The 25630-nt window shown below is 42.6% G+C and overlaps 1 long non-coding RNA gene across 3 annotated transcripts in view; it reads right to left on the bottom strand.

Annotated features, from left to right (window-relative positions):
- The window catches only part of LOC133045734 (uncharacterized), a 46901-nt gene extending 27175 nt beyond the window's left edge, over nt 1-19726 (bottom strand). Inside the window, exon 1 of one of the 3 annotated variants that reach the window (XR_009690325.1) lies at nt 19392-19726. This is a non-coding gene — a long non-coding RNA (uncharacterized LOC133045734). The remainder of the gene's footprint in view (nt 1-19391) is intronic. The other 2 variants (XR_009690324.1, XR_009690323.1) reach the window with 2 other exon arrangements.
- Nucleotides 19727-25630: the final 5904 nt, after the last annotated feature.

Raw genomic sequence — 25630 nt, 5'->3', positions numbered from 1 at the left:
TGCATTTGTTTTCTCTTGCTACTATTAACAAATTTTCCAAAACTTTAAAATTACCTTAAGCTTCTGGTTATCAAAGTCTTAAATGAGTTGACAGGGTTAAAGCCTTCAGGAGGCCCTAGGGGAGATTCATTTCCTTCCCTTTTTCAACTTCTAAAGCTGCCTGCATTCCTTGGCTCCTTGCCTGCTCCCACCTGCAAAGCTAGAAATGGCTGATCAAATCCCTCACAGCCTGTACCACACTGACGGTGATGCTATGCCTTCCTCTTTTACTTACTAGGACTCTTATGATGACACTGGTCCCATGTGACTAATCCAGGAAGTCTCCCTATCTCAACATCCTCAACATAACGACATCTGCCAAATCCCTTTTGCCATGGAAGGTAATATATTCACAAGGCCTAGGCATTAGGACATGAACATCCTTGAGGGGCCCATTATTCCACCTACCACATTTGCCTAAGCAGAAACCAGGCAGTTGCTCATGTTTAAGACAAGACAAGAAGAACAAATCACCAATCTGTTTTCATGCCTGATGGATTTGAATACAACTGGAAAAGTTATATTTTCTTCTGGTCCAAACAGGCTGAACAAGTCAGTTAATCAGCATGACCGTATAGAATGACGAAGCTACTACAAAGGATTGCCAAGACAGTCTGTGGCTTTCTTTTACTTTCACTACTGCTACTCTTGGAGAACCAGAAAAAAAACTATTAAAAATGTGTTTACTTTTAGACACACACACACACACAGACACACCTTATTAGAGTTTTTACTGACTAGGGTTTTACCTGTAAGAATTAACATTTCAAAAACAAGTTAAAATTCATCAAGGTACAAAGAGAACAAGAGTGTGCCAAAAACATCCCACCCAGATAACCCTTGTTGATTAAACAAGCAAACAACAAAAGATGTGTAAGATTAGAACATTTAAATAATATGCCATTCATATCTTCTACAGTGAACTATTTTTCCAAACTTATTGCTCACTTTTAAATTTCTTTGATATTACTTTGAAAAAAATTTAAAGATTCTGGTTGTCAGTTCAGTTCAGCCGCTCAGTCGCGTCCAACTCTTTGCGACCCCATGGACTGCAGCACGCCAGGCCTCCCTGTCCATCAGGGAGTTTACTCAAACTCATGTCCATTGAATCGGTGATGCCATCCAACCATCTCATCCTCTATCAACCCCTTTTTCTCCTGCCTTCAATCTTTTCCAGCATCAGGGTCTTTTCAAGAGAGTCAGTTCTTCGCATCAGGTGGCCAAAGTAATGGAGTTTCAGCTTCACCATCAGTCATTCCAATGAATATTCAGGACTGATTTCCTTTAAGATGGACTGGTTGGATCTCCTTGCAGTCCAAGGGACACTCAAGAGTCTTCTTCAGCACCACAGTTCAAAAGCATCAATTCTTCGGGGCTCAGCTTTCTTTACAGTCCAACTCTCACATCCATACATGACTACTGGAAACACCATAGCTTTGACTAGATAGACCTTTGTTGGCAAAGTAATGTCTCTGCTTTTTAATACGCTGTCTAGGTTGGTCATAGTTTTTCTTCCAAGGAGCAAGTGTCTTTTAATTTCATGGCTGCAGTCATCATCTGCAGTGATTTCGGAGCCCCAAAAAATAAAGTCTGTCAATGTTCCCACTGTTTCCCCATCTATTTGCCATGAAGTGATGGGACTGGATGCCATGATCCTAGTTTTCTGAATGTTGAGCTTTAAGCCAACTTTTTCAGTCTCCTCTCACTTTCATCAAGAGGCTCTTTAGTTCTTCCTCACTTTCTGCCATAAGGGTGGTGTCATCTGCATATCTGAGGTTATTGATATTTCTCCCAGCAATCTTGATTCCAGTTTGTGCTTCATCCAGCCCAGCATTTCTCATGATGTACTCTGCATATAAGTTAAATAAGCAGGGTGATAATATACAGCTTTGATGTACTCCTTTCCCTATTTGGAAACAGTCTGTTGGTCCATGTCCAATTCTAACTGTTGCTTCCTGACCTGCATACAGATTTCTCAAGAGGCAGGCCAGGTGGTCCGGTATTCCCATCTCTAAGAATTTTCCACAGTTTGTTGTGATTCATGCAGTCAAAGGCTTTGGCATATTCAATAAAGCAGAAGTAGATATTTTTCTGGAACTTTCTTGCTTTTCCGATGACCCAACGGATGTTGGCAATTTGATCTCTGGTTCTTCTGCCTTCTGTAAATCCAGCTTGAATATCTGGAAGTTCACGGTTCATGTACTGTTGAAGCCTCACTTGGAGAATTTTGAGCATCACTTTACTAGCATGTGAGATGAGTGCAATTGTGTGGTAGTTTGAGCATTCTTTGGCATTGCCTTTCTTAGGGATTGGAATGAAAAGTGACTTTTTCCAGTCCTGTGGCCACTGCTGAGTTTTCCAAATTTGCTGGCATATTGAGTGCAGCACTTTCACAGCATCATCTTTTAGGATTTGAAATAGCTCAACTGGAATTCCATCACCTCCACTAGCTTTGTTCACAGTGACGCTCCTAAGGTCCACTTGCCTTCACATTCCAGGATGTCTGGCTCTAGGTGAGTGATGACACCATTGTGATTATCTGGGTCATGAAGATTTTTTTCATATAGTTCTTCTGTGTATCCTTGCCACCTCTCCTTAATATCTTCTGCTTCTGTTAGATCCATACCATTTCTGTCCTTGATTGTACCCATCTTTGCATTAAACGTTCCCTTGGTATCTCTAATTTTCTTGAAGAGATCTTGAGACTTTCCCATTCTATTGTTTTCCTCTAATTTTTGCACTGATCACTGAGGAAGGCTTTCTTATCTCTCTTTGGTATTCTTTGGAACTCTGCATTCAAATGGGAATATCATTCCTTTTCTGCTTTGGTTTTTGCTTCTCTTCTATTCACAGCTATTTGTAAGGCCTCCTCAGACAATATTCTGGTTGTCAATTCTTTAGCAAATATGTTTTGAAAATATTTCTTTCCTAGTCTGTGGCTTTTCATTTTCTTAGCAGAGCTTTTCAACAATCATAAATTTTTAATTTTGATAAAAACTAATTTATCCATTTTTTTCTTTTATGGTCACAATTTTTGTAACCCAAGAAATCTTTGCCCAACTACAATCCCAAAGATTTTCTCCTATGTTTTCTTCTACAACAGTGGTGTAGAAGAGTGTATTCTGTGGTGAGAGAAATATGCTGAAATCTAAGTTAATCAATACAACAGCTTTAGTTAGCCACACATGGCCAATGAGGACTTGACATGTGGCTGGAACAACTAAGAAGCTCAATTGTTAAAACGTATTTAGTTTTAATTCTTTAAATTTAAAATAACCACATGTGGCTAACATATAGGACAGGAAGCTCAAGAGCAGCTTATAGTTTTAAATTTTACATTTTGGTCTAAGATACATTTTTAGTTAATTCTTGTATATGTACAAGGTATGAGTCAAGGTTCTTTCCTTAAAATATAGATGTAAATTATTCTAGCACCAAGTTTTTAAAAAGACTATCTTTACCCCCAATGAGTTATCTTCGCATATTTGTCCAAAGTCAATTGACGACGTTTGTGTAATCTATTTATGGACTTCTTATTCCATTCCACTAGCCTATGTGTCCTTCCTATCACCAGTATCACATCGTCTTCATATTTGGTCAGTTGATCTTCAACAGACATAACAAAAATACATACTGGAGAAAGGATGAGTTCAGTTAAGTTTTTCAGTCATGTCCGACTCTTTGCAACCCCATGGACAGCAGCACGCCAGGCCTCCCTGTCCATCGCCAACTCCCAGAACTTACTCAAACTCACCGATAGAATCAGTGATGCTATCCAACCATCTCATCCTCTGTCAACCCCTTTTCGACCTGCCTTCAATCTTCCCCAGCATCAGGGTCTTTTCAAAAGAGTCAGTTCTTCGCACCAGGTGGCCAAAATATTGGAGTTTCAGCTTCAGAATCAGTCCTTGCCATAAATATTCAGGACTGATTTCCTTTAGGATGAACTGGTTGGATCTCCTTGCAGTCCAAGGGACTCTCAAGAGTCTTCTCCAACACCACAGTTCAAAAGCATCAATTCTTCGGGGCTCAGCTTTCTTTATAGTCCAACTCTCACATCCATACATGACTACTGGGAAAACCAGAGCTTTGACTAGACAGACCTTTGTTGGCAAAGTAATGTGTGCTTTTTAATACGCTATCTAGGTTGGTCATAACTTTTCTTCTTAGGAGTAAGCGTCTTTTAATTTCATGGCTGCAGTCACCATCTGCAGTGATTTTGGAGCCCCAAAAAATGGTCTGTCACTATTTCCGCTGTTTCCTCATCTATCTGCCATGAAGTGATGGGACCAGATGCCATGATCTTAGTTTTCTGAATGTTGAATTCTAAGCCAACTCTCTTGCTTTTTTGATGATCCAGCAGATGTGGGCCATTTGATCTCTGGTTCCTCTGCCTTTTCTAAATCCAGCTTGAATATCTGGAAGTTCATGGTTAACATACTGTTGAAGCCTCACTTGGAGAATTTTGAGCATCACTTTACTAGCATGTGAGATGAGTGCAATTGTGTGGTAGTTTGAGCATTCTTTGGCATTGCCTTTCTTAGGGATTGGAATGAAAAGTGACCTTTTTCAGTCCTGTGGCCACTGCTGAGTTTTCCAAATTTGCTGGCATATTGAGTGCAGCACTTTCACAGCATCATCTTTTAGGATTTGAAATAGCTCAACTGGAATTCCATCACCTCCACTAGCTTTGTTCACAGTGATGCTTCCTAAGGTCCACTTGCCTTCACATTCCAGGATGTCTGGCTCTAGGTGAGTGATGACACCACTGTGATTATCTGGGTCATGAAGATTTTTTTCATATAGTTCTTCTGTGTATCCTTGCCACCTCTCCTTAATATCTTCTGCTTCTGTTAGATCCATACCATTTCTGTCCTTTATTGTGCCCATCTTTGCATGAAATATTCCCTTGGTATCTCTAATTTTCTTGAAGAGATCTTGAGACTTTCCCATTCTATTGTTTTCCTCTATTTTTTTGCACTGATCACTGAGGAAGGCTTTCTTATCTCTCTTTGGTATTCTTTGGAACTCTGCATTCAAATGGGTGTATCTTTCCTTTTCTGCTTTGGTTTTCACTTCTCTTCTTTTCACAGCTATTTGTAAGGCCTCCTCAGACAATCATTTTGCTTTTTTGCATTTCTTTTTCTTGGTGATGGTCTTGATCCCTGTCTTCTGTACAAAGTCACCAACCTCCGTCCATAGTTTTTCAGGCACTATGTCTATCAGATCTAATCCCTTGAATCTATTTCCCATTTCCAGTGTATAATCGTAAGGGATTTGATTTAGGTCATATCTGAATGGCCTAGTGGTTTTCCCTTCTTTCTTCAATTTAAGTCTGAATTTGGCAATAAGGAGTTCATGATCTGAGCCACAGTCATCTCCCAGTCTTGTTTTTGCTGACTGTACGGAGCTCCTCCATCTTTGGCTTCAAAGAATATAATCAATCTGATTTTTGTATTGACCATCTGGTGATGTCCATGTATAGAATCTTCTTGTGTGTTATTGGAAGAGGGTGTTTGCTATGACCAGTGCGTTCTCTTGGAAAAACTCTGTTAGTGTTGCCCTCCTTCATTTCGTACTCCAAGGCCAAATGTGCCTGTTATTCCAGGTGTTTCTTGACTTTCTCCTTTGCATTCCAGTCCCGTATAATGAAAATAGCATCTTTTTTGGATGTTAGTTCTAGAAGGTCTTGCAGGTCTTCATAGAACCATTCAACTTCAGCTTCTTCAGCATTAGTGGTCAGGGTATAGACTTGGATTACCATGATACTGAATGGTTTGCCTTGGAAACAAACAGATCCTTCTGTTGTTTTTGCGACTGCACCCAAGTACTGCATTTTTGACTGTTTTGTTGACTATGATGGCTACTCCATTTCTTCTAAGGGATTCCTGCCCACAGTAGTAGACATAATGGTCATCTGAGTTAAATTCACCCATTCCAGTCCATTTTAGTTCTCTGATTCCTAAATTGTTGATATTCATTCTTGCTATCTCCTGTTTGACCACTTCCAATTTGCCTTGATTCATGGACCTAACATTCCAGGTTCCTCTGCAGTATTGCTCTTTACAGCATCAGATTTTGCTACTATCACCAGTCACATCCATAACTGGGTGTTGTTTTTGTTTGGCTCCATCTCTTCATTCTTTCTGGAGTTATTTCTTCACTGATCTCCAGTAGCATATTGGGCATCTACCAACCTGGGGAGTTCATCTTTCAGTGTCCTATCTTTTTGCCGTTTCATACTGTCCATGGGGTTCTCAAAGCAAGAATACTGAAGTGGTTTGCCACTCCCTTCTCCAGTGGACCACATTTTCTCACAACTCTCCACCATGACCCATCCGTCTTGGATGGCCCTTCATGGCATGGCTCATAGTTTCATTGAGTTAGACAAGGCTGTGGTCCATGTGATCAGATGGGTTAGTTTTCTGTGGTAGTGATTTTCAGTCTGTTTGCCCTCTGATGGAGAAGGATAAGAGGCTTATGGAAGCTTTCTGATGGGAGAGACTGACTGGGGGGAAACTGGGTCTTGTTCTGATGGGCAGGGCCATGTTCAGTAAATCTTTAATCCAATTTCTTCTGATGGGTAGAGCTGTGTTCCCTCCCTGTTATTTACCTGGGGCCAAACTATGGTGGAGGTAAGATAATGCGACCTCCTTCAAAAGGTCCCATGCATGTATGGCTACACTCAGTGCCCCCGACCCTGCAGCAGGCCACCGCCGACCCACGTCTCCGCTAGAGACTCCTGACACTCCCAGGCAAGAGTGGGTCAGTCTCTTGCGGGGTCACTGCTCCTTTCTCCTGGGTCCTGGTGTATACAAGGTTCTGTTTGTGCCCTCCAAGGGTCTATTTCCCAGTCCTGTGTATGTGAGAAAGGACAGTCTCCAACAAAAGAGGCTGGGAAAAGTGGATATCCACAGGCAAAAGAATGAAACTGGACTGTACACAAACATCAACTTAAAAGGTATTAAAAATTTATATATAAGATCTGAAACTGTAAAACTCCAAAAAGAAAACATAGAGGAAAAGCTTCATGACAGTGGTCTTGGCACTGATTTGAATGCCAAAAAGGACAGGCAAGAAAAGCAAAATAGATGAGTGAGGCTACATCAAACTAAAAAGCTTCTGCACCACAAAGTAAACAATCAAGACTCAAAAGGCAATCTATGAAAAGGAAGAAAGTATCTGCAAACTGATAGGAGATTAATATTCAAACCATATAAGGAACTAGCATAATTCAACAGCAAAAAAGAATGAATAACCTGGTCAAAATGGACAAAAGATCTGGGAAGACATTTCTCCAAAGAAGATCTGCAAATAGCCAACAGGTATATGACAAGATGCTCACCATCAGGAAAGCGCAAATCAAAACCACAATGAGATATCACCTTACACCTCTCAGGATGGCCATTATCAAGAAAACAAAATAACACGTGTTGGTGAGGCTGTAGAGAAACTGGAACCGTAGTGCCCTGATGGTGAGAATGATGGATGGCACAGCCACTATGCAAAATGGTATAGAGGTTACTCAAAAATCAAAAATAGAACTACCATATGATCCAGCAATACCAATCTCTTGGTATTTATCCAAGAGAAATGAGATCAAGATCTCTAAGAGCTATATGTACTCCCATGTTCACTGAAGCACTGGTCACAAGTGCTAAAAGGTGGAAATAACTATTAGTCAACAGATGAATGGATAAAGAAAATACAGCACACACAGACAGTGAAATATTATTCAGCCATAAAGAGAAGGATATCCTTTTGTAGGCTACAAAATGGATGAAACAGGAGGGCATTATACAAAGTGAAAAAGCCAGCCAGAACAAATACTGCATTTTCCACTTATATAAGTTATCTAAAGTTAACTAAGCAGACAGAGTATGGTGGCAGCCAGAGTCTGAAGGAAAAGAGGAAACGGGGAGTCGTTATTCAATGGGTATACATTTCCAGTCATGTAAGATCAAAAAGTTCTAGAGATCGGCTACATAACATTGTGCTTGCAGTTAGCACTGTACGCTAATCTATTACGAGAATAGGTCTCATCTTATGTGTTTTATGTTCTTACTATACTAAATAAAACACAGGATGGGGGAAGGGATAGTTAGGGAGTTTGGGATAGACATGTACACACTGCTATATTTAAAATGGATAACCAACAAGGAACTACTATACAGCACAGAGTTTTGCTCAATGTTACGTGGCAGAATGGATGGGAGGGGAGTTTAGGGGGGAATGGATATATATATATGTACGGTTGTGCCCCTTTGCTATTGACCTGAAACTATCACAACATTGTTAATTGGCTATACTCCAAGACAAAATGTGGGCTTCCCAGGTGGTGCAGTGGTAAAGAATCCACTTGCCAATGCAGGAGACGCTAGCGGGTTCGATCTGTAGGTCAGGAAGATCCCCTAGAGAGAGAAAACTCTTGCCTGAAAAATTCCATGGACAGAGGAGTCTGGCAGGTTCAACTTCATAGGGTTGCAAAGAGTTGGACATGACTGAGCGACTAAGCACTCACACAGTACAAAGTTACATGTGTATGCATGGCTGAGTCCCTTCGCTGTTCACCCGAAACTCCCACAGCATTGCTAATTCGCTATATCCCAATACAAAATGTGTTTGGTGTTAAAAATAGAGAAATAAATATTTTTTTTAAGTTAAAGGACAAAAAAGAAAAAGTCAGCAGCCCAGAAGGTTTGATTTTGGTGGCAGTTCTGGCCTCAGCTCACCCAAGAGCAGAGAACCTGCACTGTTCTGCATTGCTTGTGCAGTGAATTTTGGGCAGTTTCTCCTGGGTTAGGGTGATGGATACAGAAGCCAAATTATGGAGTCCACTAAAAATATTAAGAAATCCACAAGAGCCTACTGGAATCTTCACTCTGGGCCATTTCTGATGCTTAGCACACCCCAGATCTCTGGCTTTCTAGTATACAAGAACCTCAAGGTTACTCTGAGTGACCACAGTGGACGTTCATCTTTAAAGAGGACCCAGAAAACCTCATCAGGAGCCACCACAGGTTTGGAAAACACTGGAAGGAGCCTATTTAATAAAAGCAATTAGAGACTGAGATAACAGTGGGACTGCAGACAAGATGGAGGAGCAGAAGGACTTGAACTTACCTCCTCTCATGAAAACCACAATTAACTGCTGAACAACTATCAACAAAAAAAGACTGCAACCTACCAATAAAGGATATTCTACATCCAAAGACAAAGAAGAAGCCACAACCAGACTGTAGGAGGGGAACCTTCACAGTACTAGCCAATCCCTACCGACCTATGTGTGCCTGCTAAGTCCCTTCAGTCGTGGTCAACTCTACGGATTGAACCCTGTGGTTCAATGTGCAACCCGATGGACTGCAGCCTGTCAGGCTCCTCTGTCCATGGGATTCTCCAGGCAAGAATACTGGAGTGGGTTGCCATGCCTCCTCCAGGGGATCTTTCTGACCCAGGGATTGCACCTGCGTCTCTTACATCTACCTGCACTAGCAGGCAGGTTCTTTACCACTAGCACCACCTGGGAAGCTCACCTACTGTGTGGGTGATCCACAAACTGGACAATAATTATATCGCAGAGGGTCTCCTGCAGGAGTGAAAGTTCTGAGCTCCACATCAGACCCCCCAGCCTGGGGGTCTGGTATCAGGAGGCAGAGCCCCCATTTGGCTTTGAAGGCCAGCAGGCTTGAGTGTAGGAGCTCCATGGAATTGGGGGAAATAGAGACTCCACTCTTGAACGATGCACACAAGGTTTCACATACAGTGGGAACCAGGGCAAATCAGTGACTCCTCAGGGCTTTCCTGATGGCTCAGTGGTAAAGAATCTGCCTGCAGTGCAGGAGACACAGGAGACATGGGTTCAATCCCTGGGTAGAGAAGACCCCCTGGAGGAGGAAATGACAATCCACTTCAGTTTTCTTACCCAGAAAATTCCATGGACAGAGGAGCCTGGCGAGTTACAGCCTGTGGGGTTGCAAAGAGTCAGACACGACTGTGCAACTGAGCATGCATGCCCCAGGAGTCTGGGCCAGATGTACCTGCAGGACCTGGAGAGTCTCCTGGTAAGGCAGGGGTCCGCTGTGGCCCACTGCAGGGCCAAGAACACTGGTGGTAGAGGACCCTAGGCAATACTTTTGGAGGGAGCTTTCCTGGAAGTCCTGTCTTGGCACCAAGACCTGGCCCCACTCAACAGCCTGCAGGCTCCAGTGCTGGGACACCTCAGGCCAAAGAACCAACAGGGTGGAAACACAGCCCCACTCATCAACAGACAGGCTGCCTCAAGTCATCCTGAGCCCACAGCCACCTCGAGACATGCCCCCTGACACAGCCCTGCCCACCAGAGTGACAAAATCCAGCTCCACTCACCAGTGGACAGGCACCAGTGCCTCCCACCATGAAGTCTGCACAAGCCCTGGAACCAAACTCACCCACCTGGGGTTAAGTATTAGAGAAACACAAATCAAAACTACAATGAGAAAAAATAAAAATACAATAAGGTATCACCTCACACTACACAGAATGGCCATAATCAAAAAATCTACAAACAATAAATGCTGGAGAGAGTATGGAGAAAAGGGAACCCACTTGCACAGTAGGTCGGAATGTAAATTGATACAGCCACTATGGAGAACAATATGGAGGTTCCTTAAAAAATTAAAAATATAGAACTACTAAAGACCCAGCCATCCCACTACTGGGCATATAAAACTACTAATGATCCAGCCATCATCCAGAAGTAAAAGTGAAAGTCACTCAGTTGTGTCCGACTCTTTGCGACCCCATGGACTATACAGTCCATGGAATTCTCCAGGCCAGAACACTGGAGTGGGCAGCCTTTCCCTTCTGCAAGGGATCTTCCCAACCCAGGGATCAAACCCAGGTCTCTCGCGTTGCAGACAAATTCTTTACCAGCTGACCCACAAGGGAAGCCCAAGAATACCAGAGTGAGTAGCCTATCCTTTCTCCAGCAGATCCTCCCAACTCAGGAATCGAACCAGGGTCTCATGCATTGCAAGCGGATTCTTTACCAACTGAGCTATACAGCCTGAGAAAACTAATTCAAAAAGACACACGTGCCCCAGTGTTCACTGCAGCGCTACTGACAACAGCTAGGACATGGAAGCAACCTAAGTGTCCACCAACAGATGAGTATGTGGTACGTATATACAATGAAATATTACTCAGCCATAAAAAGGAACAAAACTGGGTGATTTGTAGAGATGTGGGTAGATCTAGAGACTATCATACAGAGTGAAGTAAGTCAGAAGGAGAAAAACAAAACTAATGTCATATATTAACACATGTAAGTGGAATCTAGAAAAATGGTACAGATGAACCTAGTTCCAGGGCAGGAATAGAGACACGGAGATAGAGAATGGACATGTGGACACGGCATGGGGGAGGAGGGTGGGAAGAACTGGGAGGTTAAGACTGACATTCGTATACTACCAAGGGTAAAACAGATAGCTAGTGGGAACATGCAGTATAGCCCAGGGAGTTCAGCCCAGGGCGCTATGGTGACCTAGCCGGGTGGGATGAGATGGGCATAGAAGGGAGGGGGAGGTGGGAAGGCAGTCCAAGAGGGAAGGGATATGTACACACACACAGCTCATTCACTAGAAACTAACACTGTATTGTAAAGCAATTATACTCCAATAAAAAATAAAATAGCTAGAAGGATATATTGTATAGCACGGTGAATACAGTCAATATTTTATAACAACTTTAAATGGAGTATAATCTTGAAAAATATTGAGTCACTATGCTGTGTAACTGAAAGCAATATAATATTGTAAATCAACACTTTCATGTTAAAGATTCAAGGTCTGCTGTTGGCGGAAATGTAAACTGATAACAGCCACTATGGAAGACGGTATGAAGATTTCTTTAAAAACTAGGAATAAAACCAACATATAACCCAGCAATCCCACTCCTAGGCATATACCCTGAGGAAACCAAAACTGAAAAAGACACGTATTCCATTGTTCATTGCAGCACTATTTACAATAGCTAGAACATGGAAGCAACCTAGATGTTCATCAACAGATGAATGAATAAAGAAGCTGTGGTACACAACATATACAACAGAATATTCAGTTCAGTCACTCAGTCATGTCCAACTGTTTGCGACCCCATGAACTGCAATTTACCCAAACTCATGTCCATTGAGTCAGTGATGCCATCCAACCATCTCATCCTCTGTCGTCCCCTTCTCCATTATTCAACCATAAAAAAGGAATGCATTTCAGTCAGTTCTAATGAGGTGGATGAACCTAGAGCCTATTACACAGAGTGAAATTGGTCAGAAAGAGAAAGACAAATACTGTATCCTAACACATATATATGGAATCTAGAAGAATGGTACTGGAGAACTTATTCACAGGGCAGCAATGGAGAAACAGACAGAGAGAACAGACTTATGGACCTGTGGAGAGGGGAGGAGAGGGTGAGATGTATGGAAGGAATAACATAGAAACTTACATCACCATATGTAAAACAGACAGCCAGCGGGAATCTGCTGTGTGGCTCAGGAAACGCACACAGGGGCTCTGTGTCAGCCTAGAGGGTGGGATGGGAGGGAGACGGGAGGGAGGGTCAGAGGGAGGGGACATATGTATACCTATGGCTGATTCATGCTGAGGTTTGTCAGAAAACAACAAAATTCTGTAAAGCAATTATCCTTCAATTAAAAAATAAATTTAAAAAAAATGCAATTAAAAAAATATCTCTGTCAAGATTCAAGGTCTGCAGCAACACGCCAACTTAAGTTTTTACCAATTATGTTCTAGAATAATAACCTGTTTTTTAAAGAAAAACATTCTACTCATATTTCTTCAATTATTTCCCCTTTTCCATCCTGTTTATTTGCCATGTCAATATCCTTTGCAGGTCCTGAAAACCACCATGTCTTACCTGGACCTCAGCAATGGTCTCTTAATGGTTGTTCCTCCTATTTACACTCTTGAAGTGCCCAGGTTTCTCCTATCCTACTTTCCAAAATCTTGACTCACAGATTCAAAGAATTTGACTCCTTCTTCCTTACCTATCCTCATCTTTCACACTTTCTCCCTTCAACAAAGCCGCTGCCCCCAACACACCCATACATCTATAATGATTAACACTATTCTCCAGGTACTAGAAAAATGAATGCACTCTGCATCCTCTTCTCACATGCTGCTCCTTTACTGAGAATATCCATCTCCTCCTGCCTTCACTTGCCTTTTACTTATCCTTCAGACCTCAACTAAGGTATCCTTTTCCTGAGAATCTTTCCATGACACTCTAAGCTAGGCTGTGTGCTCTTTATCCCTTACCACACTGAAGTTATTTTGCTCTCTGCTAGTCTGTCTAAATTGTAACTCCCATGAGAGCTGGGGCTGCTTTACATCTTTTTCACCACTCTATTCCTGTTACTGTTAAATTCAGAAATCCTTATTTTAATAATAGAAACAGGTACAAATCAGAATGGAGGAGTCAACACAGAGAAAGAAGTGTAATTCAGCTATACTGACTGTACTGACAATTCCGTTCAGTTCAGTTCAGTCGCTCAGTCGTGTCCGACTCTTTGCGACCCCCTCAACCGCAGCACACCAGGCCTCCCTGTCCATCACCAACTCCTGGAGTCCACCCAAACTCATGTCCATCGAGCTGGTGATGCCATCCAACCATCTCATCCTCTGTCTTCCCCTTCTCCTCCTGCCCCCAATCTTTCCCAGCATCAGGGTCTTTCAAATGAGTCAGCTCTTCTCATCAGGTGGCCAAAATACTGGAGTTTCACCTTCAACGTCAGTCCCTTCAATGAACATTCAGGACTGATGCCCTTTAGGATGGACTGGTTGGATCTCCTTGCAGTCCAAGGGACTCTCAAGAGCCTTCTCCAACACCACAGTTCAAAAGCATCAACTCTTCAGCGCTCAGCCTTCTTTACAGTCCAACTCTCACATCCATACATGATCACTGGAAAAACCATACCCTTGACTAGACGGACCTTTGTTGGCAAAGTAATGGCTCTGCTTTTTTTTTTTAATTAATTAATTAATTAATTTTTTTTTTCAGTGGGTTTTGTCATACATTGACATGAATCAGCAATAGATTTACACGTATTCCCCATCCCGATCCCCCCTCCCTCTCCACCCGATTCCTCTGGGTCTTCCCAGTGGCTCTGCTTTTTAATATGCTGTCTAGGTCGGTCATAAATTTCCTTCCAAGGAGTAAGCGTCTTTAATTTCATGGCTGCAATCAACATGTGCAGTGATTTTGGAGCCCAGAAAAATAAAGTCAGCCACTGTTTCCCCTGTTTCCCCATCTATTTGCCATGAAGTGATGGGACCGGATGCCAGGATCTGAGTTTTCTGAATGTTGAGCTGTAAGCCAACTTTTTCACTCTCCTCTCACTTTCATCAAGAGGCTCTTGAGTTCTTCCTCAATTTCTGCCATAAGGGTGGTGTCATCTGCATATCTGAGGTTATTGATATTTCTCCCAGCAATCTTGATTCCAGCTTGTGCTTCCTCCAGCCCAGCGTTTCTCATGATGTACTCTGCATATAAGTTAAATAAGCAGGGTGACAATATACAGCCTTGACATACTCCTTTTCCTTTTTGGAACCAGTCTGTTGTTCCACGTCCAATTCTAACTGTTGCTTCCTGACCTGCATACAGGTTTCTCAAGAGGTAGGTCAGGTGGTCTGGTATTCCCATCTCTTGAAGAAATTTCCACAGTTTATTGTGATTCACACAGTCAAAGGCTTTGGCATAGTCAATAAAACAGAAATAGATGTTTTTCTAGAACTCTCTTGCTTTCTCGATGATCCAGTGGATGTTGGCAATTTGATCTCTGGTTCCTCTGCCTTTTCTAAAACCAGCTTGAACATCTGGAAGTTCATGGTTCACGTATTGCTGAAGCCTGGCTTGGAGAATTTTAAGCATTACTTTACTAGCGTGTGAGATGAGTGCACTTGCACGGTAATTTGAGCATTCTTTGGCATTGCCTTTCTTTGGGATTGGAATGAAAATGGACCTTTTCCAGTCCTGTGGCCACTGCTGAGTTTTCCAAATTTCCTGGCATATTGAGTGCAGCACTTTCACAGCATCATCTTTCAGGATTTGAAATAGCTCAACTGGAATTCCATCACCTCCACTAGCTTTGTTCACAGTGATGCTTCCTAAGGCCCACTTGACTTCACATTCCAGAATGTCTGGCTCTAGGTGAGTGATCACACCATCGTGATTATCTGGGTCATGAACATCTTTTTTGTATAGTTCTGTGTATTAATGCCACCTCTTCTTAATATTTTCTGCTTCTGTTAGGTTCCTACCATTTCTGTCCTTTATTGAGCCCATTTTTGCATGAAACGTTCCCTTGGTATTTCTAATTTTCTTGAAGAGATCTCTAGTCTTTCCCATTCTATTGTTTTCCTCTATTTCTTTGCATTGATCACTGAGGAAGGCTTTCTTATCTCTCCTGGCTATTCTTTGGAACTCTGCATTCAAATGGGTATATCTTTCCTTTTCTCCTTTGCTTTTCACTTCCCTTCTTTTCACAGCTATTTGTAAGGCCTCCTCAGACAGCCATTTTGCTTTTTTGCATTTATTTTTCTTGGGGATGGTCTTGATTCCTGTCTCCTGTACAATGTCACGAACCTCTGTCCATAGTTCATCAGGCACTCTATCAGATCTAGTCCCTTAAATCTATTTCTCACTTCCACTGTATAGTCATAAGGGATTTGATTCAGGTCATACCTGAATGGTCTAGTGGTTTTCTCCACTTTCTTCAATTTCAGTCTAAATTTGGCAATAAGGAGTTCATAATCTGAGCCACAGTCAGCTCCCGGTCTTGTTTTTGCTGACTGTATAGAGCTCCTCCATCTTTGGCTGCAAAGAATATAATCAATCTGATTTCAGTGTTGACTGTCTGGTGATGTCCATGTGTAGAGTCTTCTCTTGTGTTGTTGGAAGAGGGTATTTGCTATGACCAGTGCATTTTCTTGGCAGAACTCTATTAGCCTTTGCCCTGCTTCATTCTGTACTTGAAAGCCAAATTTGCCTGTTACTCCAGGTGTTTCTTGACTTCCTACTTTTGCATTCCAGTCCCCTATAATGAAAAGGACATCTTTTTTGATGTTAGTTCTAGAAGGTCTTGTAGGTCTTCATAAAACTGTTCAACTTCAGCTTCTTCAGCGTTACTGGTCGGGGCATAGACCAGTAACAATATCAATACCGTGATATTGAACGGTTTGCCTTGGAAATAAACAGAGGTCATTCTGTCGTTTTTGAGATTGCATCCAAGTGCTGCATTTCGGACTGTTTTGTTGACTATGATGGCTACTCCATTTCTTCCAAGGGATTCCTGCCCACAGTAGTAGATATAATGGTCATTTGAGTTAAAGTCACCCATTCCAGTGTCCATCTTAGTTCACTGATACCTAGAATGTCAATGTTCACTCTTGTCATCTCCTGTTTGACCACTTCCAATTTGCCTTGATTCATGGACCTAACATTCCAGGTTCCTATGCAATATTGTTCTTTACAGCATCGAACCCTGCTTCCGTCACCAGTTCCATTCACAACTGGGTGTTGTTTTTGCTTTGGCTCCATCCCTTCATTCTTTCTGGAGTTATTTCTCCACTGATCTCCAGTAGCATATTAGGCATCTACCAACCTGGGGAGTTCATCTTTCAGTGTCCTATCTTTTTGCCTTTTCATGCTGTTCATGGGGTTCTCAAGGCAAGAATACTGAAGTGGTTTGCCATTCCCTTCTCCAGTACTGACAGTGGTCTCAGTCAAAAATATTCATTGCCCACCACGTCTTTTTATATTGTTTATTATAGGACTTGGACTCAGAAGACCCGGGGCAATTTTCTTTTGCCTTCTCTGGTTTTTTTTTTTTTTTTCTTTATTTGAAATTTTTTCTTATCTTCAATGGCTTAAGCAAGACTTATATCAAAATATTAAGCAAGACCTATATCAAAATGATATTAAGCAAGACCTATATCAAAATGATATAGACGTGATGAGAAGAGATAAAGTGAAAGAATTTTGTAAATCAAATAGTACATACACATATAAATATCATCATATACATATATGTATCATTAATTAACCCATGTTGCTCAAAGTCTAAGGGTTTATTTTTATCCATCAGTGCTTCCTACTACTACTAATTCCCTATATTTTTAATTTTTATTTTAATGAAGCACAGGATAGACACAAATTTACCTTTCCTTTTCTGAAGTCTACAATCCTTGTCATCTAGTATCAATTTTATGAGGAGATTCTGAAGTACTTGCTATTTATTAAATTAAAATTCCTGACCCCTTTATTAAAGTAAGAAATAATTGGCTTTGGCTAAGGGCCACACTAACATTGCAAGAGCTGATCATTTGAAACAAAGAAAAAAACAACAAAAATGTTAAAGGAGACTACTATTTCTCAATGCAACATTATAAATAGTCTGGATTTCTACCGCAATTAAAAGGCTTCACTTTTCAGAAAGACTCTTTTCTCTTAAGAAAAATAGAGGAAACAAGTCATAAATCTCCTGAGATGAAAGAACACAAACACTGTATTACTCCCAAGTATCCAAAATGGTGAAATAAAGTGGATATAAATGATAAACATTAATATTAAATGGAAATGGTACATTTTCAGTGACTATTTCTTATGATTGTTGCACTTATTCAGCATACTGTACTCTCAGTTAAATAATATATGTTGAACTGGAAAAATGAGACCAAGGACAACTAGCTTGTTGAAGCCAAATTCAAGAAACTGTACCATCAGCAAGTAAATTTTACAACAACTGCTTAAAAAATTGAAACAAAAAGAAGAAAATAAATGAAAAAGTCAAACTCTGGACTCTATCATATGCTTTCAATAGTATATTTTTAAATTATCAAATCATAGATAATATCAACCAAAGGGTCACTTTTTCCAACAAGGAGCCACTGTGTAGGCAGACCATTGACTTTTGCAAACATTTGTCAGTCATTTAAGGGGCTTTCCTGGTGGCTCAGAGGTCAAAGCGTCTGCCTGCAATGTGGGAGACCTGGGTTCGATCCCAGGTTGGGAAGATCCCCTGGAGGAAGGAGGAAATGGCAACCCACTCCAGAATTCTTGCCTGGAGAATCCCATGGATGGAGGAGCCTGGTAGGCTATAGCTCAACGGGTCGCAAAGAGTCAGACACGACTGAGTGACTTAACTTTAACTTTCTTTCACCTGAAGGGGGTTAGGACCCATCAGTTATTTGTATATATCTTAGCAAGGCATCAGAGATCATATGTAGCCACTGGCAGGCTTACAAAAAGCTAGTCACATTCTCACAAGGCAGGTTTTATGATAAACACACCACAAACAGAAGCTACCACAGGCACTCAGGGGCAAAATCCAGCTGGGTTTCTTTATCCCTAATCCCAGTTTGAGCTGCAGGTTTTTTCCAGAAAGAACAGTAGTTTGATTTACTCAACACTCAGCAGAAGTCAGGGTGTGGTCATCCTCCTCTAAATAATATTACAAATGGATTTTCCCTAACTCTTGCAGCAACAGGATCTTAAAGCAGTTACTGGTAGGAAAAGGTGAGATTAAGGTCAAAATGTCCAAAAAAATTTCAGAAAAGCTTTTAAAGACCACCCTAGAGACGATGGAGGCAGGGGCATTACTAAGACCAAGAAGGTAATACAGCACAGAACATGAATATTTTTCAAGCTTTCAACATGAAGCCCCAGTAACTGTTGAACATCTGGTTTTGCCAGTTCTCCTGCTGAGTAATGACAATTTCACCCCGAATTAATCCAGTACACTCATAACCGCTTCAAATACAGATCAGTCACATTTGCTTCATCACCATCAGCATTGCAACAAGACTAAGGGTAAGTAAGCATCAATGCAGAACCAGTGGTTTCCAAAACACTACCAACTAGAGAGATCGGGAAAATCACATCCAGGAAGACTTTCAAGGCAGGGATAACCAGAAGCGTGTGCAATAAATTAGCAACTGTAGCCCTTCTCCCTGGCTAGCGGATAGAGTGTTAATTGGCCTCTATCTGCTGGTATGCAACCTGGCTCGTCTGGTCTGTTTGCACCCCACCACCCCCTCCCCCGCTCCACCCCCGCCCCATCCTGGCTACTCAGAAATGAACTTTACATAAACGCCCACACCTGGGACTCCTGTCATGAACGTGGGTCCACACTTCCTTCTTGTTACCTTCGAAGCATATTCTGTGCGCTTACGAGGAAACGGAGGTCCAAGCTCACACAGGGGCCCTGGCACTAACCCGCAGTGTAACTTTCATCTTGCTCAGCGCGGGCACTTGCTCCCTGAGGGCAAGGGCGTGACTCGGGTGTTCTGAATACTCACTAGGCAGGTAGTGATTGGGTCGTGAACTCTTTTCTTCGTGGCTACTCGCAGGCCGCAAGCCTCTCGAAGAGTGCGGAAACAGGCCAGGCTAAGCGACGCCTGTGGTCACAGAGCCGGTAGTTGGCAGAAAGGAGCCTCGAAGGCCAATCTGAAAATCTCCACATGGGTCTATAACACGGCCCTGAGCTTCGCTTGGTTTACTCGGCCCTAAAACCCCGCAGACGTTCAGGGTGGAGGGAATCTGGGCGGGGGCGCTCCCTCTCGGATGGCTTTTCCCGTCAGCAGCCTCGGTCGGCAGAGGAAAGCGGCGGCCCCACCCACCGCCAGCTGCAGGGCATTGCGCCAGGCCCTCCCCCTCCGCGGCCACCCCTCTGCCACCTCCGCCCTCACCCCACCCCGGCCTTGCGCCTGCACGCCCCGCCCCTGGGCCCGAGGGCCGGCTGCTCGTGGACCTCCACCTGGGCAGGCGCCGCCACTGGCAGGGCGGGGCCTCGCCTCGCCACGCCCCTCTGTGCCACGCCTCCTGAGGGAGCGGGGATCCGGGGTCTGCGCGCACTTCCCGCCCCCGCCGGTCCTTACTGCCTGGCTACACGCTACGCGGGGATGGGGGCGGGGGTGGAGGTGAGGAGTGTCCAGGCAGGCCTGGCGGGAGGAGGGGGCGTTTCCTCGGAAAAGGAGGGAAGTGTGTGTCACCGTGTGCACGCTTGGGGATCGTTAGAATGAAGTCAGAAAGAAATGCTCCCAATTTGCCCATTTAATGTCTACATGCTAATCTCTGGGACCTTCACTAACTCCTTCCTATCACCGCGAACCTCAACAGTTCCTTCAGAGCAGCGCACCCACTCTGGGGGCCAGCTGTCTTCCAGTGGGAATGGCAGGCTCTTTGAGATGCTCTCGTGTGTCTGAGGGCACCCACCTGGCCACCCTTCTGCCTTAGAGGCTAGTCCAGGGCATGCTTACAACTCGAGTGACACTTTAACTTCTTCTATTAATGTAATATCACAGGTATTCTTGTGCAGTTTTCTTGTGTACGGTTTTATGAAGGGACGAATAAGGCTACATGAAGACCGCGGTGTTATACGCAAAACCTGACATAACAGAACAACAACAACAATGCCATGGGTCCCTCAGTTACGCACATGTCTGCTGAGAACTAGCTTTTCATGTTTGTTAATGTGGACTTCGGTAAGATGGAGCATTCCTGATACAGGACTTAGGGAAATATATGTCCCCCATATTTGTTAGGGGAAGCACACTGATTGAAACCACCCACCCTGGCCAGGCACCATAGTAACTATTTGCATGAGTAGTTTTATGACAGGAGATCCTGATAAGGAATACGGAACTAATAAGCCACCACCAACCGGAAGAGTTTGGGAAAGGTCCAGAGGAGACACTCCCTGTCTGTCCACTTCCCAGAATCCCTCTCGCTAGCATCCATCTTGGCTGAGCGATGCGTGCGCCACCAGCAAAGACTCTGAATCAGAATGATTGGCCAAAGACTACCCGGAAACTAATCCCATCACCATAAAACCCAAGACTGAGAGCCACGCGGCAGAGCAGTTCTGGGTTCCTTTACCCTCCTGCTCTCCACCTGGGTGCCCTTCCTAATAAAATCTCTTGCTTTGTCAGCACATGTGTCTCCTCGGACAATTCATTTCTGAGTGTTAGACAAGAGCCCAGTTTCGGGCCCTGGAAGGGGTCCCCTTTCCTGCAACATATTTAGCAGCAGAGAGTTGGGCTTGATTATGTGATCCAGTAGACAGTTGATATCTGAGTGCAAATACTATGGGGAAATGGCTGTATCCCCAGGTTTCATTTTCTTGTTAATCTAGAATGGCAAAAGGATTAAGGAACACTGAGAATTGAACAAATAACAAAAAGCGTTACTGCTTTGAGGTCTTAACATTCTGATTCCTCTTTGCCACAATCTCCCCCTCAAAGCTTTTAGAACTCAATGACTATTCATGGATTGATTTTTAAGCACATCTTTCTTCATAACCGTTGAAAGACTGTCTTTCCTACATTTGTATCTATATGGCTGAAACTAAAGTTTTGGCAGAATGGAAGCACTGGAATAGGTTGTGGGGAGAGACAGAGTGGCATATTAAGGAAACAAGGATAAGAACATCCTGGTTAGTGGAGATAACAGGAAGAACTTAGAGAAAGAATGAAGACCAAAAAAAGAAAAAAGAAATGCACTGGGTGGCAGATCTCACAGATGATTCTGATAGTAATGATAAGCTGCATTCTTGAGCATGAGGATCTTACACTGCTTGAGGTGACCAAGAAAACATTACTATTCTCTCATCTGAGGAGTCCTGAGAATTCTGGCAATAAAGTAGAAAATATGTAGGGAGCGGGTGAGAGTTGAGATCCACAAAGATCATCTGGGATCCAGCAGACCTAAGTGCACATTGTTTTAGTGTCTGCACCCTACCCCCAACTTGAAAAATCAGACTATGGGGAAGGAGTAACTGCTAAGGTAAGCAGGACTCTGCCTGTATCTGGATGCTGTTCTGGAAATTCCTGGAGCAGGAAGGAAGGACTTCCACAGCCAGGAAGGATTCAGCTGCTGTGTCTAATTAGGCCTGCAAATTGGAAGGCACTCGGTAACTTCCTGAATGATGAGATCCTCAAGGTAAAGACCCTGTGTACCCACCATACATCTTATCCATCCTGAACCTCCCAAATAAGGATCAAAGATCTAGTTTGGGGGGAATCCTTGTGGCAACCTGTAGCTCTCCTAAAATCTCAAGTTTTTGAGACTACTTGCTGAAGGAATTGTATATTTCTGAAGTATAAAGCCCATGGCTGAAGGTTTTCAAAAACACAAAAAAACTTGTTTTAGTTCACTCTGGGGTGGGATGGAGAGTCTCTTGCAATAGATGCAGACTGTTCAACACAGAGAGGTATTCTGAGAGAAGTATTCCACTGGATACATTATTTTGTCAAATCCTAGTTCCAAGATTCCTATTCCAATTCCCTTCAGAGCCCTAATGCTTCCTACTTCCTGTGAAACATAAAAAATCCACCGTAAAACTGAAGAGCATTTTCATTTTCTACCCTGTGAGGCTGAAAAGGAGGAATAAGTGGAAGGGAAAGGTAGGTTGTAACAGGGAAGGTAGAAGAATAAGTCTCGAAAGCTGAGATTCTAGGATGATTGATTAGGGGGACGTCACAGTCTAGTTAGCCTGTGCAGGCTAACAACAGCCCGGAAGAGAACAATCGGATAATTCACTAATTGTGTTTCTGTTTATATACCCTCCCACCCTCACTTTCTAGGCTACTGTAGGTTCTGTCCTGATTAGAGGCCAATTTCTGGAACTAGACAGGATCTTGGAGCTCATTCTCCTTATCTGGCATGTGAGACAACAGGTTGAGCATTAACAGGTGACGTGGCCAAAACCATGCACAGCTAACTAGTTGGCAGAGCTAGGATCAGAACCACTCTCTCCCTCTTTGGAGCCCATTACTCTTCCTGTTTGTCTCCAAAACGGCCAACATTATTTTCCCACCATGCATGTGCCCAACACACCATTTGTCCACAGGTAGAGTCTTTTTCCCCTTGACTTGGTTGCTGACTTCATTTACCCAGTAAGACACAGTGGGTGTGACCTGCTTGGACTTCCAAGCTCAAGCTCTAAGTGGTCTGGCAGCTTCTGCTTCCCATTCTGGGAAGGCAGCCTCCATGCATTCAAGAAGCTGGGGTTACATGACTGAGTGACGAGACACAGCACATAGTGGCCAGGCCATGTGGAAGAGCAGGAGACACGTGAGGGAGGCCTTCTTGGACATTCCAACCCAGTCCAGCCACAAGCTGAAGGCAACTGAGTGACCCCCACCAAATCACACGGAGCAGAAGACCTACCAGGCTGAACTCTCTCCCTTACCTTACCGAGAAAATCATGAGAAGCAGACAGCTAAAAGACCCCTCCATCCTTTGCCTTACTCTAGTCACTTAATTATCACACTTAAGCAATCAGGACATTAGACTTATGGCCAGGCTTAAGAATTTCAGGGAAACTGGTCAACCAAACACTTGTATGTTTGTCAACAGCTCTTTACCAAACCAAGTGGTTTTCTGCTTCAAACCAGATACTAACACTGTAAATTACAGTTTATTAATTTGCTGGTCAACCAACTCTGCTATAGGTACATTAACTTTTACTTAGTGTTTAAGAAAGTTTTCTCCAAGTCCTAATGTTCTGGTCTCTAATGATGCATCACAGACCACCAGAAAACTTAGTATCATAAGGTAGCACTACTTTGGGGAACTTTCCTGGTGGTCCAGTGGTTCAGACTCTGTGCTCCCAATGCCGTGGGGCCTGGGTTCAGTCCCTGGTCGGGGAACTAGGTCCTACATGCCACAACTAAGAGTTCACATGCCACAACTTAAGAGCTGGCAACTAAGACTCAGCACAGCCAAATGGATAAAAAAAAATTTTTTTTTAATTTAAAGTAACACTGCTTTGCTCAGTACTTTGCATTTTGGGCCAGGCTCAGTAGCTCCAGCTGCCTCTGCTTCACTCAGCATCAGCTAGGGATGGTCTCACCAGCAAGGTGGCTTCAGGCTCACTGGTACTGTCATAGGTGTGTCTTGGGGATCTCAAGAGAGAGTTCCGAGAAAGGAATCCCAACAGGAGCTTTGTCATTTTGTAAGACTTGGCTTTCAAAGTCAGGTGACACCCCTTCTGCCCTGCCATTGACCCATCCATATTCCAGGAAATGGGACAGAGAGGCCCCACCTATTGACGGAGGAACACCATCGTTACACTGTTGGACGGGCATGTGTTTGGAAAACACAACTCTGCCTCACTCAGGGTCTAACTCTGCATCTCAATTCCACCCTAAGGATAAAAGCTTGATAGAAAACTGACTCTAGGAGCCTTAACTTTTAAAAGCTAGTTCTATTTCCAACACCAATGAAAGTTAATTCACTTTTCTTCCAAATGTCTTGGTTTGGAGGCTCTAGTTTATTCTTCTTTCCCAGGTTTTTTGGAGTACAACTGGGAAGAGGGGACAGTATGAATAATCTACTATTATGGCTGTTTTGTAAACCTCTCACCTCTTAAAAAAATCGATTTATTGCTTACAGTTGAAACAAGTAGGATATTCATGGCAAGGTTGAGACATTATGAATTTAATCTGGTTCTGGCAACCACATCTTTTAGAGAAAATTCATGTTCTATGCTCTGTAGCACATTGTGGATGAAGACTAATAACTTAAATTTCTCCATCCACATCACATGCACACAGGCACACAAACCACAGTCATTCAGTATCTTTAATTCCTAATGGATTTCTAGCTTCTCAGCTCAGCTTACCTGGAATCTTTAGAAAAAAAAAAAAAAAACCTGGGAATGCCACACCAAAGGAATGTGGTACCTTTTAAACTGTTGCCTAGCAACACTCAGATGCTCAAGACAGGAAGCAGTGTGTGCAGTTTCTCACTGTAATTCTGGTAGGAATCATACTGTGCCTAAGATTTAATTAGCCAAATTGAGGTTTTGTGCAAACAGCAAAACTAACATTTCTATTATTGCAAAAACATGCCTGAGGACATATATCAATCAGAGAAGAGCTGTTATATTTCTATGGCATTTTATAGTTCTTTGGAAACTGTTAGAAGGAAAAATAAATATTCAGTAGAAATTATCTATATATTATTTGCAGATTATTACGCCTATATTAAATACTTTTCTATCTATGGTCTGACCTCTAAACCTAGTTTTTCCAGCTCCTTATTCTAAACTATGTTTTCATTATAATTCAAAGATATGATTTTATGAAGCTTCTAATGTTAGCTTTTCCGTCTATCTCTGCTGATTCCACTTTGAGGTTTACTGAATATCTGCATTACCAAAATTTTGATACATATCAAATGTTTGCCCTTTAAATTGTCTTTTTGACAAGGTAATTTCAGAGATTTTGCTGGTCCACTGACTGGTAACATGTCACTCCTATAAATTAAAGTTACCACTAACATGGAACAAAATATCTTTAACAAATGAATTATTACCCTTGAATTACTTCTTGGGAATTCTTCACTGACATAGTTTATCTCTCTTAAAGCTGAGCAGACCAAGAGTATTTTTTCAAAAAGCACAATAGAATGAGGGGTGAGACTGTTCCTAGCCAAAATATCTTAACATTTCAGTTGATTTTAAAAGAAATGAATTTGTTTTTAAAACTATATTTTAAGAAAAAGAAAATTGGGTTACTTGCCCAAGAATGGT

Source organism: Dama dama, chromosome 24, assembly GCF_033118175.1.
Source record: "Dama dama isolate Ldn47 chromosome 24, ASM3311817v1, whole genome shotgun sequence".
NCBI lineage: Eukaryota > Metazoa > Chordata > Mammalia > Artiodactyla > Cervidae > Dama > Dama dama.
This window is presented reverse-complemented; position numbering and strand designations above follow the sequence as displayed.